This window comes from Adiantum capillus-veneris, chromosome 3 (assembly GCF_014529385.1).
Source record: "Adiantum capillus-veneris isolate H3 chromosome 3, ASM1452938v2, whole genome shotgun sequence".
Classification (NCBI taxonomy): Eukaryota; Viridiplantae; Streptophyta; class Polypodiopsida; order Polypodiales; family Pteridaceae; genus Adiantum; species Adiantum capillus-veneris.
This window is the reverse complement of record NC_140933.1, coordinates 33111996-33119676: the sequence shown is the minus strand read 5'-3', so window position 1 is coordinate 33119676 and position 7681 is coordinate 33111996. Positions and strand designations below refer to the sequence as shown.

At 45.1% G+C, this 7681-nt stretch overlaps 1 pseudogene; it reads right to left on the bottom strand.

Moving 5' to 3' along the window:
* Positions 1-443: 443 nt before the first annotated feature.
* LOC147460713 (uncharacterized) lies at positions 444-3779 on the bottom strand (annotated as a pseudogene).
* Between the last annotated feature and the right edge of the window lie 3902 nt (positions 3780-7681).

The following is a 7681-nucleotide window of genomic DNA, read 5'->3' as shown; positions in this document are numbered from 1 at the left end:
AGGTTCCATGAAGGTCCAAATCCTATCAATAGCAACACGCTCCTGTACACACTATGAAACACAAACAATACCTCTAGGAGGCACATCAGTGGGAAAAGAGAACTTTGCTAATCACTCAACTCTAAAACAGAAACACTCCTATCGTACTAATCTTACCTACCCTCCATCACTCAAGTGATGAGGATCAAAGGTTTTTTATGGCATAGGTTTCTGTTTCACTGTACCAAATGTGACATGTGTAGGTCTGAGTCAATGTTTTGACTTTAATGTGCATACTCGTTTGCTAATTGCTCTTGCTCTTTATTTTTTTGTTTTTTTTTGTGAGTATAAAGCTTTATATGTACATTCCCTAAGATTGGTGATTGAGAGGTCAGGGAAAAAGGTTGAGAGGGAAACAAATGAATGATGACTGTCAACAAACACTCCCCCCTTCTTTGGGTAGATCATACCGTTTGAAATGAGCTTGCCACCCTTTGAAACCAATTGTTCCAGTTGGTAATAGGTGAGGATTTTTGCCAGTAGTTTTTTATTACCCTAGGTGCCTTGTCAAGCTGCAACGGTGGTAAGGTACTCTCCCAGGATCGAACTTGAAGTGGTTCATTAGGTGATTCTTGAACACTGGGAGGTGTGGATTCTTTTGTAGCTTCATGGAGGTCCATTACTATAGATGGAGGCTGTGTAGAAGCTTTTACCTCTATGGATGTATTACATGAGGAGCTAGAAGATTCATGGGACTCCCCCCTTCCTGAGCTAGGTGGAACAAATCGTTCTTTCTTTGGTACCCAAACTAGCTCGGGAGTGGGTGTGTAGCATTCTGTGATTTTTTCCTTTCCACGATCATTGATTCGTTTTGGAGCTACGGCATTGGGCTCACTTGGGCCAGGTGACAGGTAAGAGTACACTTTACGTTTGGGCACCCAGATTTGATCATTTCCTTCATAGTATCCTTGGGCTTCCAATAGTCGTTTAGGGATCCATCGCAACATTTTCTTACTTTTCTTGGAGCGAGTGGTACGTTTCTTACAAGGCTTCTATTTTTTTGCACTAGCTATGGTCACTAAAGAAGCTTTAGGAACCCACTTGTATGTTTTCTTCGTTACATTAGGATGAGTCTTGTCGGAAGCGATATGCATTGCTTGTAGCATATTTAAGGGTATAGGCATTTCATCCCCCTCAGGTGTTACCCAGGTCGTCCCCCTATTTCCCCAAGTGTCTATGGTTGATGCTAGGTGGACCCAATCCACATTGTCTGATTCCGTCATACCCGGTAACACATCCATGTAAGGAGAATCTTGGCCAATGTCTGTATCCTTCTTACAAGTGTAACAATATTGTAGTGGGGCCGAGTGAACTGTGGTGTCAGAGCGATGATCAATAATGGTTTTACTCCCTAAGGGGTGTACCTTACCAGTCACCAAATCCACTCTAAGGACAGAGTCTTGGAATTGCAAATAGACATGATTTTTAGACCAATCGTGAACCATTTGTGCTTCCCTCATGAATGGTCGTCCTAAAATCATTTCATATGACATAAGGTGTTTAGAGAAATCCATTACAATGAACGTATGTCGTACCTTGTGTCCTAGAACTTTGATCTTAAGATCCTTGAGCATCCCCATAGGTTTGGCTATGGTACCATTTGCCATCTTTACCACAATGTTAGTAACACTGAGGCGGGGTTTTCCCATGGATTCCCAACAATCTTTTGTAACGATGCTAACTCCCGCACCACCATCAAGAATTCCCTTTATAGTTAATCCCTTGGTAGTGATGGGTAGGGTCGCATTAGACTCGTCGCCTTCAAAATACTGCCCTAATTCGTTAATGGGTACCTCGATCACAGACTCGTGTCCATCTAAGTCAAGTGATTGCACATGATTTTCCTCATCAATCATAATCGAGTCAGGCCTATTTGGTTGCGCAAACTGCGGTAATCCCGTTCGTAGCTCTCCGTTAAGGAATGCTCGAAGTGCAAGGAATAACTCAGGATCTCCATACAGCTTTGCTATGATCGTGGTTCGGACCTCAGAAGACATGAAGTCCACTAGTTTGGCAACATTCATTGGCGTTTTGCAGGGTGTAGGTCCTTGACTAGGAACTGGTGAGGATGGAATCTCATATTCCTCAATGGGATCAGGTATTCCTTCGTTAAACATCCTTTCCAACAAGAAGGGTGTATGCTCACTTTCTGATGTCCTGTCCTCACTCCCTTCTTGGATGATACTAGATATGGCTAACGGTCTATGGTTCATGTGGGGTGGATGAACTTGCGTGGGAAACACTGTGTCATGAATTTTGATATGCATGGGTTCTGGTTCTAGTTTCCTTTGAGTCTCCTCCACTAAACCTCTTAGATGTTTCACCTGCTTAATCTCGTCTATTGGGTTTGGGTACGTCCCAATCTTCTTTTTACGATTCTTCCCGTTTTGCCCCTGCGGTTTATCTTGGGGGTCTTGGATTGGATTTGGAAACACTTGTGGTGTTTTCAGAGGCTCTTTATGGTTTTCTCTTATTCGGTTTTCATTTGGTTCCATGTTACGGTTTTCTTTGTCGGTCTTTCCCTTTGTGGTATTGGTTCTAGTCTCCATTGTCTCGACTGAATCTGAATCATCTTCGAGGTCATTCATATACACGGGGTCATCTCCTGTTCCTATGTTTGTTTTGGAACTTGGCTTTGAATTTTTCGTATTCTGTGACTTCTTCCTTCGTGTCTTCTTTTTCTTTGCTTGGATAACTGACGCGGTATCTCTCTCTTCGAGAATATGTCCTGGTCCTTGAAGCATGGATCGTGTAACCGCATAAGCGAATGCGAAGGGTGGTATTGGCGACGTCACACTAGCAATTTCGACCAAATTCAGGGGTGTGATTTTAGGCGCATTTGGGTTATAGGGACATTGGGCAATCAAGTGATCTATGCCACAACGATTACATGTGAGTATTGGCATTGCAGACGTGCTCCCTTGATTCATTTGCATCTGAGCAGCATTCTTTTGCAGCCTAATAGGGCACTCCGCTGCTCGATGTGGTCCACCACACTCGTAGCATTGAAGAGGTGGCCTCCTAGCCTGGGTGTTGATATTTTGACCTCTAGATGCGAGAGCAGCAGCTTGATAAACCGGCTTGACTTGTCCCCAACAATCTTCCATGTAGTATATAGGACATTCTTCCAATGTATCAAGTCCGTAGGCAATACTAGTGTCTATTTCCTCCTCACAACCATCTGCATAAGCATTTGATGGCTCGCAACCCACTTGGTTCATAGGGGCGACTCTTGGATGCGGGGGCTGCGGTCCTAGCACAGGAGGTGGTAACGGTGTAGCTTGTACAACATTTTGAGATCTAGGGACCATGTGTTGCGGTAGTTGCTCAACAGGTGGAGTAGGCATCAATACAGGAGCTCGAGGTGCATCCGTCCAGGCTACAGGTGGTCTATTTGCCATCATACGTTTGATCATTAAACAATCCTTAGCTTGGTGACCATACCTACCACATGCGTTGCAAGTTCCATTAAATTTTACTCTAAACGTAGGGCACTCACTAGTGCTATGTGGACCTAAGCAAATGGAACACCATTGTTGCTCCCTTCTTGGATACATGTGACTATTTTGAGGGGGTCGATTATCCTTAAGAGACTCTTGGATTGCCTTGGTGAGGTCTGTCAAGAATGTCTCAAATACCTTTGGCTCATTGGCAATGGGCTTTGCAGTCATGGGTTCATACTCAATGGCTTGTGAGCTAGTGGATCTCGTGTCAGTAGACACCCTCATGCCTGCTATCATCAAGTTGTCCTCTAATTGGATTGCATTGGCAGTGACATCTTCCCAGGTTGTGATACCTCTAATCACTAGTCCATTATAGATTCCTTCATTCCTCAACCCTCGAATGAATCGATCAAGCAGTTGGTTATTGTTGAAGCGCTCATTTACAGGGCAACGAGAGTTTAAGTGCTTTAGACGACTAATGAAGTCCCTTACTGACTCTCCTTCCTTACGTTCGGCCTTCTGTAGCTGAGATGCTACACCCCAAAGCACACCTTCTCGTATGTACTCCTTTAGAAACAACCTTCGAAGGGTAGGGTAGATTGTTTTCTCGTCCACCCTTAGGGTCCTATACCAATCTCCAGCCTTCCCACTTAATGTCAAGCTTAAGCCATTGCACTTATGTAGTTCGTTGCGTTCCCCTAAGGAATCACATACTTGTTCAAACACTTCAATGTGTTTCCTAGCATCTTCGTCCCCATTGAATTTTTGCGTGAGTTTGGCAATTTGTACTGCCTTACTTTTAGGCTCTCTATCAGATGCATGACGCATATTTTCCGCGATAGATCGACCTATGGTTTGAGCAAACGCTGCCAAGTCACCTATGTGAGGAGGTAGGGCCGGTGGAGGTACTCTTGGAATCATATGTGGGAGAGGAACGGGTACCGGTCTTGGCATATGTATAGATGATGCAGGATATGGAACATAACCGGGCATAGGTCCACTCGGATAAGGGCTAGGGAGCGGCACTCGAGGAGCATAAGCAAGTGGTACAATTGGAGGTGTGGGGGCCATGTGTGCATAAGGGGCTAGAGGCACATACGGTCGAGGCCCCATATTAAGTACTACGACACTAGGTAGTGGCACTGCGCTAACCGTAGATGTCATCGGTACATTCTCTGTCAGGCTTATCCCTGGAGTGAGCACTGGGTTTTCCTTAATAGAGGGTTGAGCCAAGTTAGGGAAGCTAAAGTTGTCGCTCGGAGGCTCAGATTGCATAGAGACCCCAAGTGAAATGACGTAAGATGGGTCCATGGGGCTCATTAGAGGAGTCTCCATTTGTGATAGAGTAGGCTGTTGAGCCTTGCTCGTATCCAGAAATCTCATGGGGCCAGTTGAGAGTATATTTACCCCTCGCTTTTGCCTTTCTAATTGAATAATGCCATGGATAACATTACAGATCATTTTCTGTTGATCTTCGATGCTCGTGGCACTAGAGGTGGATTGTACAATCTCTATCCATCCTACATGGTAGGCGTGGCCAGAGTGTAGATCCGTCAACACCTCAGTGTGGAGGTCGTATGTCCAATGATCATTAATGAACAATCCTTCTAGAGTCGACGTGTTAACGGTTTCTTGTGAGGTAGAAGCAATGTTGCTCCCCGTGGTTTTACTTGCCACCAACGGTACTCTAGAGGGAACTTCTGAAGGAGGCAGCTCAACAGGGCCTTCTTGGTAAGAAGTTGGTAGGATATCCACATGGACACTCTTTGGGGGTGTGGGGTCCACGTGCGATGTGAAAGGAGATTCCACTTCCCCACCCCCTTCGTGTGCTTCATTTGCATCAGGTTCCGAGCGAGTAGCTCTACCTAATGTTTCCATGAAACGGCTAAACATACTAGTACTAGGCTGTGGAGCTTCCGGAGGTGCATGGCCTTCTCTCTCAGTGTTTTGGGTATGGTATGCTTCCATGATTTCTGAGTCGGAGGAGGAATCACTAGCGGCTATTTTAGGGTCTTGGGTGGTGCTACCTTGTGTCCCCGCTGAGGGTCTAGAGCTTATCGTGGATGGGTAATGGGTGTCTGTATGAACAGAGGCACCCTCAATATGCTCGTGTTCTAGCACCCGCCCAGAGCGTAAGTGCATGTGCTTTTGATACCCTAAGGTGTCAAAAAGCTGCTCTAGGAGGCCTTGTGACTAGTTTTTAGCGTGTTTTTTGTTTGTTTTTTTGCTAGATTTTTTAGAGCGTGTCGTGGAATGGGCCGTGTGATAGCTCGAAACGAGCGTATCGGTCAGAGGGTCGTGCCGTGCTTTACAGCCCTCCGTTTGGTCACTCTATGCCCTCGGAATCCCTAAAACTGTCAATTTCCAGTAGGAAACTAGGCCCAAACTAGAAAGTCTAAGGGTGCAAGTGGGAAGAGAAAGGAGGAGAGTGGAGGACTTGTCCCACATGCTCTCATTCTCTCTTGAGGGAGTAGGGTATATATATAAGAGTGAGTCTAGTATATATCATAAAACTGAGGATTGAAGCCTGGGCCTGGGCTTGGGCTTGGGCTTGGGCTTGGGAAAATCATCCCGATCCCGATCTATCTTTTATACAAACCAACCCGTCCGTCCGTTTTAAGAGTCACGTTTTTTATTTTCGAAAAATTTCGCCGCCCGCTCACTCGCGTTTTTTTATTTCCGAATTTTTATTTTCTTTTTTTTTTTTTTTTCTTTTTGGGAGAAAAATTAAAAAACTTTTTTTTTTTGGGAGAAAAAATAAAAAACTTTTTTTTTTTTTTTTGTGCAAAAAATACAGAAATTGAAAACGCAGGTATGCAAAAAATGCAGAAATTGCAGAAAATTGCAGAAATTGCAGGAAAAATGCAGAAATTGCAGAAATTGCAGGAAAAAACGCAGAAATTGCAGAAATTGCAGAAAATTAAAAAAACGCAGAAATGCAGAAAATTGCAGAAATTGAAAACGCCGAACTTGAAAATGCAGAAATTGCGGAAATTGAAAAAACGCAGACAATAGCAGAAATTGAAACTTGACAGCAATTGCAGAAAACGCAAAAAACAGAAATCTCCACACACTCCTTCCCTGCCTTTCCTATGATAGAAATTGCACCACAAGGAAGCGTAAAGTGCTAACCGAGCTTAGTGTAGGGCATATCTCCGACAGCGGCGCCAAAAATGCGCGCTCCTTGCCGCACTGTCGAAGCAAGGGACTTGCCAATACACCGTGTGCGAGCCACAGACGGCTCCAAGCACACAACAAGCCTAAACTAGCAAGCTCAAGAAAACAAAGGGTGTGTCACTCACCGCTCTACGCTCGCCTTCGTGGTGGATTCCTCGCCGCGATGAAGAAGAAGCTGCAGTCGTGCCGCGCTCAACCGCTTCGCCGCCGTCGTGCCTTCGTAATGCTCGATCGCACACACACTCTCCCTCTCTCTCTCTCTCTCACACACACACACAAGGAGGTGAAGAAGAAGAAGATGGAGATGGAGCAAGAGCACTCTTCAATTGCACAAATGAGAGAATGAGTAAAAATTAGGTTTAGTTGGCTTTTATAGGAGCTCACCCCATTCACACTTGGGCGCCCATGCTTAACCAACTAATCCCTTGAATGTCCAAGTTAAAGTGCGCCTCTCATCGGCGATCACTCTACCTTTCCCTATTGGTCCGACAAGCCCGGTACCTGACTCTACCAAATACATTATACACGTCCATCGTAGGCGATAGGGTGTCCGTGTGCCGTGAGGGTTAACAGTCCACAAGAGCACGCAGGAAACTAGAAATAGTTTCAGAACCTGAAGAGGATGTGGATGAGCCGCTTATGAAGAAAGCAAAGAAGAAGGTTGCTCCCAAGCAAACCAAAAGTCAGAAAGCGGCAAGAATGGAAAGACTGGTGGAGCAGTTTAGAGCGAAAAGAGCTCTAAAGGGGGACTTTGAAGAAAAGTGGGTTCCAAACCCCACTAAAGTCGGAACTAGCTCAGCCAGGCCACATGTTGATCAATATGATCAATATATTAGAGCTTATGAGGAGTCAGAGGCTATACTGGAGTAGCAACCTGTCGAGCCATGCACTGAAGAGGAAGTACATCTTTTAAAAGCTGAGCTGAAAAAGGACGACAAGGGGAAGAAGAAAGTAGATGAGTCTACTGAACCTCAAGAGAAAGACGGGCAAGCAAACAAAGGGAAAGCCAAGATGACTGAGGA